This window comes from Globicephala melas, chromosome 18 (assembly GCF_963455315.2).
Source record: "Globicephala melas chromosome 18, mGloMel1.2, whole genome shotgun sequence".
Taxonomy (NCBI): domain Eukaryota; kingdom Metazoa; phylum Chordata; class Mammalia; order Artiodactyla; family Delphinidae; genus Globicephala; species Globicephala melas.
Genome location: NC_083331.1, coordinates 25,940,202 through 25,951,033, shown reverse-complemented (window position 1 = coordinate 25,951,033; position 10,832 = coordinate 25,940,202).

Below are 10,832 nucleotides of genomic sequence, written 5' to 3'. Positions count from 1 at the left end.
CAGGAATGTTCTTAAAGGGGAAGGTCCCCTTTCCCATTTCTTCTTCATATACTCTGAAATGAGAACATAGCGGCTGGATCTTAAGAGTCACCTTGGATCGTAAAGTAGAAGACATATGTTGGGAATAATGAAGCAAGTGGATAGAAAGAAACTGGGTCTCTGGTAAACCAATCAGGGTACCATATCAGCCTGTGGCTGCTAATTCCTGCCTTCATTTCTGTGAGAGAAAAATCAATCTCTGTGTTAATTCAGTCATTGTTATTTGAGAATTTTATACACATTCAGGCAAACATTCTAATGGATACAAATATAAAAGTTCGATGGATGTCTTTCTTTTGTCAGGTTATGGAATTTCCAGTAACCAAATGATGAGTACTCTTAAGAAAAGAATACATATTCCATTGCACTTGTGATTTAATTAAATTAGTCCTCTTTGGTCACCTCCTCTCAATTCTATTTAATGCTTCAGAATATATTTCCAAAATAGTTGAAAGAAAAAATATATTTTTTTAAAAGGGAAGGAAATCTGTGTGATGCTGATATCACTAAACCTATAGGCTCAAGGCTACCTTAGATTTATTCAGTATTCTGAACAACACTCAATTCATTAAGTATATGCAGTCACAAATACCTATTACAATTCTAAATGTAATCCAAATATCTCTCACTCAAATATCTTCAAGAACTCAAGTCATCCTCAATAACCTTTACCTTTCATGTGTAAACAAAAGAGCTCCAGCCTTAGGCAGCCCAGCCACAGCAGAGTCCAAGCAATCCTTGGAGCCCTTACATTCTGCTTCATCTAACTCTCTCCAGTTTCTTGCTTCACGAGGCTGTGATGTGTGTTTCATGTCCAATTCCCAGTCATAAACACCGTAGAAATTTCTCACTGCCCATCTTTTTCATTTTGGTCTCTCTTCCTGCAGGTTTCTCCCTCATCTTCCTTCTTTGTTCCTCATTTTCTGGGTCCTGGGACACCACCTTCTTTTAGAGTTCTTAAGGGACTGTCCTCTTGGGGGGAGGGATAAATTAGGAATTTGGGATTTACAGGAACTACTATATATAAAATAAATAAACTACTATATATATAATAGATAAACAACAAGGACCTGCTGTAGCTCACAGGGAACTATATTCAATTTCTTGTTATAACCTATAATGGAAAAGAAACTGAAAAAGAATATATACATAACTGAATCACTTTGCTGAACACCTGAAACTAGCACAACATTGTAAATCAACTATACTTCAATTAAAGAAAAAAGAGAGACTGTCCTCTAATTCCTACTAGTTTGTTTGCAAAATCAATTGTAGCCTTCTTTGCTGTAATCCTTGACCACAGTGCAAGTCAGGAGGGAAGGAGAGAGGGTCTGTAGACTTTTTCACAATCAAAAGTTTCATTAACATAAAGAAGAACAAATACAGACATGAGAGATATAACCTTTATTTACAAATAGATACAAAGATATATCTTTATTTATTATTAGGAATTTAAAAATTTAAGTATCTATTTTTCTTAACTTTAGGCCAGGTTAAAGTTTAAATATTTAGGGAGGGGGCTTCCCTAGTGGCACAGTGGTTGAGAGTCCATCTGCCGATGCAGGGGACGTGGGTTCTTGCCCTGGCCCAGGAAGATTCCACACGCCGCTGGGCCCGTGAGCCATGGCCGCTGAGCCTGTGCGTCCAGAGCCTGTGCTCCGCAACGGGAGAGGCCACAACAGTGAGAGGCCTGCGTACCGCAAAAAAAAAAAAAAAAATTTAAGGAGGACTTTCTCCTGAAGAAGAAAAATCTATGTAAACAAAAAGGGTGGCTATAGAACATCTATAATCCAGACCTTCAGATCACATTCTTAGGATCTTGACTTTCGTTTTCTTTCCTTGTTACATAAGCCCAATACCTTCTACCTATGACACTCCCAAGGTGTTCTGACTTCTAGGACATTGTTCTTTCCGCTCAATTACACTGCTTTCCAAACCACTTTATTGGAGTTTCTTTTCTATATTCATTTTGATCTCCTTCATAAAAAGTACAGGACCACTTTTGAACACTATATCTCTTGAATTAATTAATGGTAAAGCTCATTCTTTTGAATGAATGCACGACCAGCCTGCATTTGCTTTTCATGAGTGAAGAGAATCTCTCATCATAAATACTGCCCTCCATCCTCATTTACAGAACTAAAGCTCTTTCTGAAACAAAATTCCAAGCATGAATTCTGCGGAAGATACAGTCCTAGAATTTTGAGCAGTATTTAGGTTTTTTTTTTTTTTTTCAATAATCATCTATTGAACACCCTTTATCTGCTGCCATCACACTGGTCACTTGAGCTATTTAAAGATAAGAATATTTGATTTTATACTCTGGAAGAGGGAGAAAGTCAGGATAAAAGTATGATAAGGAACTATATGTATACAAAGGAGAGGTCCTTATCCCAGAGAAGGATCACTGAAAGCTTCCTAATGGAAGCTTAGCTCAGTGTTATCTGAGCTGAATGTTGAAAGACAAAAAGAAATAAAAGTTAGCTAGAAAAATGAGGGCTCAAAGGATACTCCATGCTAAATAAACAGTATGAGCAAAGATTTGGAGGCATCAAGCCTTACATGCAAGTAGTTTAGAATTGATGTACCATTAACTGCAAAGTGAGAAATGGAAAAAGATAAGGTATATCTTGTTCATGTATGTATTTACTTTTTTGTGTTTTGTCTGTCTTCCCTATGACCTCTATAAGAGTGGAATTTTTGTATGTTTTTTTCCTCAACACCTGGAACCATGTTGGACACCTAGTTGGTGCCTCATAAATAGTTGTTGACTCTAAGTTTAATTAAACTTTGGATTTAAGTGTGGCTAGGGAAAAGGTTGTATAGCGTAGGGATGAAGAATATGACACCTGGCCAAAGGAACTTCATGGGCACATACACTAGGAAACATGCATTAGAACGTACACGGCAGCCCTGTTCACAACAACAAAGTACTGGATACAACCCAACGCCCATCAACTAAAGAGTAGGTCAATAAAACATAGTATATTCACAAAATGGTTTATTACACAGTGGTCAGAGTACAATAATATAGATCAACTTTAGCAATAATGTATCCCAAAAGTTTACATATATCATGACAGTATTTTTGAAGTAAAAATTATCTGAAATAAAAATATATACTTTTTAGGAATAAATATAATAGCAATAAGTGTATATAAAAAGAAAAGTAGATTCAAAATGCTGGTAACTTCAGGGAAACAAGAGGAAAGAAATAAATAGATGGATCATATTTTTAGATTTAGATTATTGCCAAGATCTTAATTCATGTTTTGAGTGGCATTTGGAGGTGTTATAACATTATTAAAAGTAACAAATTATCCATGCACGGTAATGTTGAGAATGTGTCATAAAACAAACACTGAACTGATTTTGTGCAACTGAAGCCCAAAGAAGAAACGGAGGAAAAAATTGTGTTCTTGAGCACCACCTCTCCCCTGGAAGTGGGAGAAGGGCGCAGGGGGTGTTCTGTGCTCTGGAATCAGATCTGGGTTCCAATTCTAAACATGGTTTATTGGAGTTTTCCTTTAAGGAATTTATCCAATTAAGTGAAATCTAATGAACTGAATTCCGCTGTTGCTAAAAACTTCCAAAAAATTTAGAAATTCCCTTCAAATGGAGATTAAATAATCCTTTCAGAGAAAAATGAAGAGGGTGAAATAGAAGATCCAGAATGATATAGGGAAAGCATTCACAAACTACAGCCCACATGCTGAATTCTCCAGTTTCTCTACCCCCATGGCCACCCCTTGAGCTGGCCAGCACTAGACATACGCCGACACTAAGCCGTGGGCATCCACCCCGTGTCCCAGGTTTCAGCTGCAGCACCTACCTCCCCAGCAGCAGCTGAGCCTCAGCACCGCCCAATGTGTGCTACATTGCCACCTGCATGCTGTGGGCTTGGCTGTTAGCATCCAGCGCTGGCATCTGGGTCCAGGAGTCACCTACCCCAGGCCCCACCCCTCCGGACTGTGGTTCTCCCACTAGTGAATGGCGAAGCTTTCCCTCCGCCCAGGACCGCCCATTTCAAGCCCACCTAGTGGGAAGCAGCAGGGATTTTCTCCCTTGCTGTGTTAAGTATCTTCAATTTTGTCTCTTAGCCCCACCAAGTCATTCACTATCAGGCACAGAAAACGTTTGCTGACCCCTAGTAGACATCATTTCTTGGAAATTGAGTAAGGGGAGAAGCCAAGAATAAAAATGTGTTCCAAAGATTATTGCATTCATAGCATCCATTAGCTAGACATAGCTAAGGAAAATGTATCTTTTTCTTTCTAGGTAAACAATTACCAAATGTAAACAATATGACGATATCACACTTAGGGTAAGTCAGGGTTTCTCATCCGGACACAACTAGCGTTTTAGGCCTGATGAGTCTTGTGTGTTGAAGGACATTGAGGGCTTCCCTGGCCTCTACCTTTTAGTGCAGGTAGAAACCACCTGCCTGCTTCCCCCCAATGCAGTTGTGACCCTCGAAAATGTCTCCAGACTTTGCCAAATCTCCCCTGATGGGGCGGGGTGGGTGGGTGGGAATTACCCCACAGGATTACCCCACAGGTTGAGGACTACTGGGGTAATTAAAAGATAATGAAATCCCCTAGCCCCTTCTGATTCTATCAGTATTTCAACCTTGTAAAAAACTACTTCATCATTCCTGGAAGCTTATTTTCACAGTATTCAATTTTTCTCAATCAGTATGGGAATTTTACTGGCTGGGATGTCAGTATCAGATTCCTCCCCCAGTGAAGTGCTTGGGGAGGGGGAGGGGGGTGGGCTGGTAAGGCATGGGTGGTAGAATGTGAAAGCAGCGAGGAAGATCACTCCAGCCAATAAAGGTGTTTCCTCACCCCCCGAATATGCTGGAAACAGGGAAACCAGGAAAGAGAACAGAGCTAGGAACCAAGGAGCTGTGATCCAACACCCTAAAGGAGTCTAACAATTTTCCAAAGACAAAAAGGCCACGGGTATGGTTTAAACCAGGAGAGCAGAGCTGGGAAGATGATGGCAAGCACATCACATAAACCGGAAGACATCCAGAGACAGTTGCCTTGAAAGACTTCATTGCCGATAGCTTTTATTTGTCAGTTGTCATGCGGTATCCCAACTGCTTGGCCACGTTGAAAGGGCCAGAGAGGATATTAACATACTGGTCTGATCTGATTGGCACTTATGTTGGCAAAGGGAAGTCAAATTCTTCATTCCAATATCAGTTCATAAGATGCAGGATATGGTGATGTGCCTGTGTTAAACGAAGGCCACCTTTGGTTCCTAAAGCTTCAAGTTCTTTGGTGCTCACTGGCCAGAAAGCCCATTCCAAGCTACAATACATCTTATGCGGGAAGGGCTCTGTCCACAGAGGGATGGAGACAAGAACAGCTAAGGGTGGTAAGGCCTTCCTGGAGCTTGGTTCCCTCATGGTTCAAGCTCCTGAGCATCTTTGTTTAGTTTCTTTTCTACTCAATGCAAATTTGTCTTGGTATTCAAGGACCACCTCTCCCCTACCCTGAGACCTCTCCAGACACCCCCCCTCCCAGACCTCTAGTTGCTTCTGTCACTATAGTCACATCGTCAGGCAGCAATGTACCCGATTACATGTGTGCTTGAGTGTAAGTTTTTTCGGTACTTTTTTTCTGTTCTCTCCCTCTTATTTTTATTAGAGTGCCTTGCTCCCACATAATTCCCTCCTGTGACAGGGACAGTTGTTTGCAGCACTGCAAGTACTTGGTAAACACTGCCTGCCTGCCTGACCACTCCAACAAGGACTCCCATCCCCAGCATATTAATGACAGGATTTCTTTGGAGATGACAGAGCTGTTACATCTATGCTGGAGAGTCTTTGAGTCTCTGTTGGTCTCTGCCTCATTATCTCTTTTTCTAAAGGCTTTATCAGTCACACACACAGAATTCTAGCTGTGTCTTTTCCCCTGGGAACAAAAATATGGGCAAGAATAGCAAAACGAGATTCGACTTAGAAAATTGCACAGGATTTTCCCTAAGAGAGTCTAAGAATAAGGGCGAAAAAAATTCAATGAATTGGAGAGGAGTACATTTAAAAGAAAGAGAGGGAGACAAACAGCAAAACAATAGCACTTCTTTTGATGGTTTGCCCTTGAACCCCTGGATCAATCTGTACTTGTCTTAGTGAGAGACCACAGTCTCCAGGTCTCCTTGACAGTGATGGCTATTGGTGTGTGTTTTAACTAAAAGACCTCCGTGTGTACATATAGGAGACAGCAATTATCATGTTCACTATTTAACCCTTCATGTTCCCTGCAGAATAACAGTCTCAGGCTATGCCTTGGAATAAGTTCATTGGTCAGGCAGTTTGGGAAACATCTTTTCCTGTAGACACATCCCACACATGGGCCTTGTTTCACTTTTTTGTATGCTGCCTACCCCCATCTTGTCTGACCCTGAAACTCTTCCATCCCATCACTCATTACTAGTCCTTTGCCTGCTGAGAAACTCTGCTTGGCATCGCAGGGTGAGGCTAGAGAAGCAACTGTAGCAGCAGCCAGAGACTGCTGTCCAAAATGTTATCTCCCTCCATTTTTGTTTGTTTGTTTGTTTTTAATTTATTTGGCTGTGCTGGGTCTTAGTTGCGGCATGTGGGATCTTTAGTTGTGGCACATGGGATCTTTTACTTGCGGCGTGTGGGCTCTTAGTTGCAGCATGCACAGCATGTGGGATCTAGTTCACTGACCAGGGATTGAACCCGGGCCCCCTTCATTGGAGCACAGAGTCTTAACCACTGGACCACCAAGGAAGTCCCTCTTCCTCCATTTTTATAATCTTAACTTGGGAGCAAGAGAACACCAGATGGGCCAGCCTCTCTCTCCACACATAGCAGAAAGCTTTCATTAGCAGGCATGGAGAGGATGCAATGCATTCACTTGCTCCCCTGTAATTTTGTAAGGATTCCTGAAGACAGCCAAAGGCCAGCAGCAGGGCTACATCCAGTACAGGCTCAGGCAGGGGCCTGCTGGAATCTGGATGGACCTTGGCAGCCAAAAGGCTGTGTCAAGTCAAAAGAGAATCTTGAAAGAGAGTGTAGGAGGGAGGTACACTGGGTCACTGTCATATCTGGTTAAAACAATGACTGCAACACCTCCCCATGCCCTCCCAGGCCAGGCAACTCACTGGGCTTCCTTTTTGCTCTTTTCATTCTGTTTGGAACCCTGTGAGTGACAGTTACGGGATGCAAAAGAAAAAGACAAGTCATGACACCTGTTCTTTCCCTTCCTTCTGTAATATAAGCTTCAAATCCTGCAGAAAGGCCAGAAGTCATACTATGACTCTCTGTACTGTCTGCTGTTAATGAGGCCTCCAGTGACATTTCCCCACTAGGCAGCAGCACGGGGGACGATATTGGTTCTGTGAAAGGAAGGGTGTATCGCACCTGGGGCACCCCTAAGGATTTCCAGGAGCTGACCTCTACCTTGAGGGAACTCTAGCCCTGGCAGGTATACTAATCATGGCAGAGTGGCTGGGACCAAAGGCCCTGGATTATTGTGGGTTACCATGCCATCCTGCAGAGTTTTTGCAGATACTCATATTTTAGGGATGTGGGGGGTGAGCTGCCTGTGCAGCGAAGGATGTGGGCTCCCTGGGAGCCTCTGCATTTCTTTGCAGCTCTTCAGCCACTGGCAGGGTGCTTCTAAGGTTAGTCCCAGGTATTTCTTGACCCTGTCATGCCACCCACAGGTGGGCTATGCCTGGCTTCATCTAGAATCTAACCAGCATGAAAACAAAACAACTTGTTACCAAGACTTATTTGTTTGGTAACCCAAGACTATCACCAGAACAAAAGCCTCTGAGAACACTCAGAAAATGCTTCATAAGATGGTAGTGTTTGGGGCTGCTTCCTGGGCATGTTTGTAACAGGGAAGAACAAATCTGACTCCATTTTAGATCTGTTCTTTTTGCTCTAAGCTTTGTGCTCTGTTGCCTGTGCTCAGTCATGCTGGCTCTGCACATTTTGTAGAAGAATGTTGCCTATCTCCTGAAATATATAGGATAGACTATTCTCAGGGCTCTGACCTTTAAGAGTCCATTCATATAGAGATAAAAAGTTGCAAAACAGAGTAGCATTTGTCTTGTTGGAGGTTTACAAGAACATTGTGACCTGACCTAAGTAGACAGCTGCAAGAACAAAGGATTCTGACACCAAGAAGTTTGCAACCACTAACCGCACCCCTCCCTCACCTTGCCTTTAAAAGTGCTTTGCTGAAATCCTTTGGAGAGGTCGGGGTTTGGGGAGCACAAGCCATCCATCTCCTTGCATGGCCCTGCAATAAACCTTTCTCTGTTCCAAAGTCCGATGTTTCCTGTTTCCGTTTGTTTGACTTCACTCTGCATCAAGTACATAAACTTGCATTCGGTAACATGTTGGTTTGTTTTGGTACCTATACTTCTCACCACTCCACTCTCTTCAGTTACCATCTTCAGAAGCTAATACATGCAGATCTTCTCAGGCACAAATATTGCCCTTTGGCATCACCCATGTCACCCATGAACTGGCTCTTTCATTTTCCACTCTCCTTTTTTATTTTTTTTTTAAGCTCAGTATATCATTACATTCTGAGCAAATGTTACTTCTCTGACTATGATTGATCCCCACTTATTTCATCCTGAATGCAAAGTATTTGATTTCAAGTGTGATTCATTCTGCTTGGTGAACTCATTATAAAGTCAAGCTGAACATCTCACAGATGTGAAGCACCTTGTCTTCGAGGTTCAGCAATCTAATTTGGAATCTCATTATAGACCTTTTACTGGTGGTGGGCACCAGGGCAACTACCTGGCTGGTGTTTTCCTGTCCATCTCTTATCCCATAAAGAAACTGTCATTTCAATACAGGCACACCAGAAAATCCCCGATTTTAGAAAATAGCTTTAGTTATTCCTCCACACATGCCTCTTGGCACTGATGAGAGAGTAATACTTTGTAGGCTATTTTATTAAGCATCTCCGGACAGGTGCTGAAAGAGACAGCTCGCAGCTGCTTACTTTGCATCTATTTAGTAGGTTTCTCTATGGATTGCATGTTACATTTTCTGAAGTTCACAGCATGGTTGTCATTTTGCTAAGAAGCTATATACCAAGAATCTTTGCTTGGCACCGGAATGTAGTTTTACTCAGGGAGGATCTGATTTCTGGTGTCTCTGTGGTGAATGAAGGGAGAATGGGGTTGAAATAGAAAGTTAGCTCTTTCTGCAGAGTGATGCATTGATTCTGAAAGATTGATGCATTCATTTTTTTTCACCTATTTGGTGCTTTCAAAACCAATGAGCCTCCAAGGCTCAGTTCTGGCTACTAATGAAGTTTTTATTTCTCTGCTTTCTATTTTAAAACTTTGGTAAGGCAGAATATTTGCTTTTCCAATTGTGATTGTTTCCATTCCCCTATAGAGCAGGCCAAGCCTTGAAAAGAACTGGAACTTTATTTCTTCCTAGAGAAGAGTAAATAGATTTCTAAAATCACATAGATGGGAAAGTGAGCTAGTGGAGTTTGTGTATATTAATGAATAGGGTAGGTTCATGTAGCTGTATCCAGCAACACGTACAGATATTTGTCTTGCATCTTATGTTCAGCTAAAACACAGATTTTCTCAGTATCACACCCCACCTCCTACCTTCTCAGTTTGATCCAGGAAAGGGGTCATCAAACCACAGCCTGTGGGCCAAATCCATCCCACTTCCTGTCTTGGAGAATAGTTGTTTGGATCGCAGCCACACCTATTCATTTGCGTCCATTGCTGTTTTTGAGCTACCAAGGCAGAGTTAAATAGTTGTGACAGAGACCAAATAACCCCTAAAGCTTAAAATATTTACTCTCTGGCTTCTTACAGGAAAGGTTCTATGGTCTCTAATATAGGAAAAGCATCTTACTGGGTCTATGTAATTCAAGTTTAACAAAGCATGTGTTTTTTGGGTTTTTTTGTTTTGTTTTGTTTTGTTGCTTTTTTGCGGTACGCGGGCTTCTCACTGTTGTGGCCTCTCCCGTTGCAGAGCACAGGCTCTGGACGCGCAGGCTCAACGGCCATGGCTCACTGGGCCAGCCGCTCCACAGCATGTGGGATCTTCCCGGACCAGGGCACGAACTCATGTCCCCTGCATCGACAGGCAGACTCTCAACCACTGTGCCACCAGGGAAGCCCAAAGCATGTGTTTTGAAAATAATTTTCAGTATGATAACTGGGATGAGGATTACAAAGAGAATTGAATAAGAATCTGACCCTTGTGGCCTTTCAAGAAGGCTTAATGAGTCCTAAACCTCTGCTATTTCTAAGAGAAGTCTTTGAATCGAACTATTAATTAATAGCAAAAATCTGCCATAATTTATTCTTACTTTGAATGGCTTTTTGACATAGAAAAGCTCCTTTTCCAAGTGCTTTTGATTTCCACCTGTGGACTGTGAAATTAATTATTTTGTTTTATTTTTATTACATTACATTTTGGTCAGACACATTATTCAAGAAAGGTGGAGTCAGAAATAAATGAGAGTAGTAACATTTTATAACATATCCACCTCATAAAATTGTCTCATTACCCGTAGCAGTCCCAGTTTGGTCCCCGCTTCTGATAGTTTCCCTTTGGTTATAATGACCCTTTAGGAGATATTGGCACCTTCAGTGGTGGCAGAGCATAAGAGGATTGCCACACATCACGTAGCACTATGTATTGGGTTGGCCAAAAAGTTCATTCGGGGTTTTCCATAAGTTGTTACAGAAACAAACAAACCTTTTGGCCAACCCAATAGTTGAGAGGATGCCAGCCATCTAAGATTATTCCC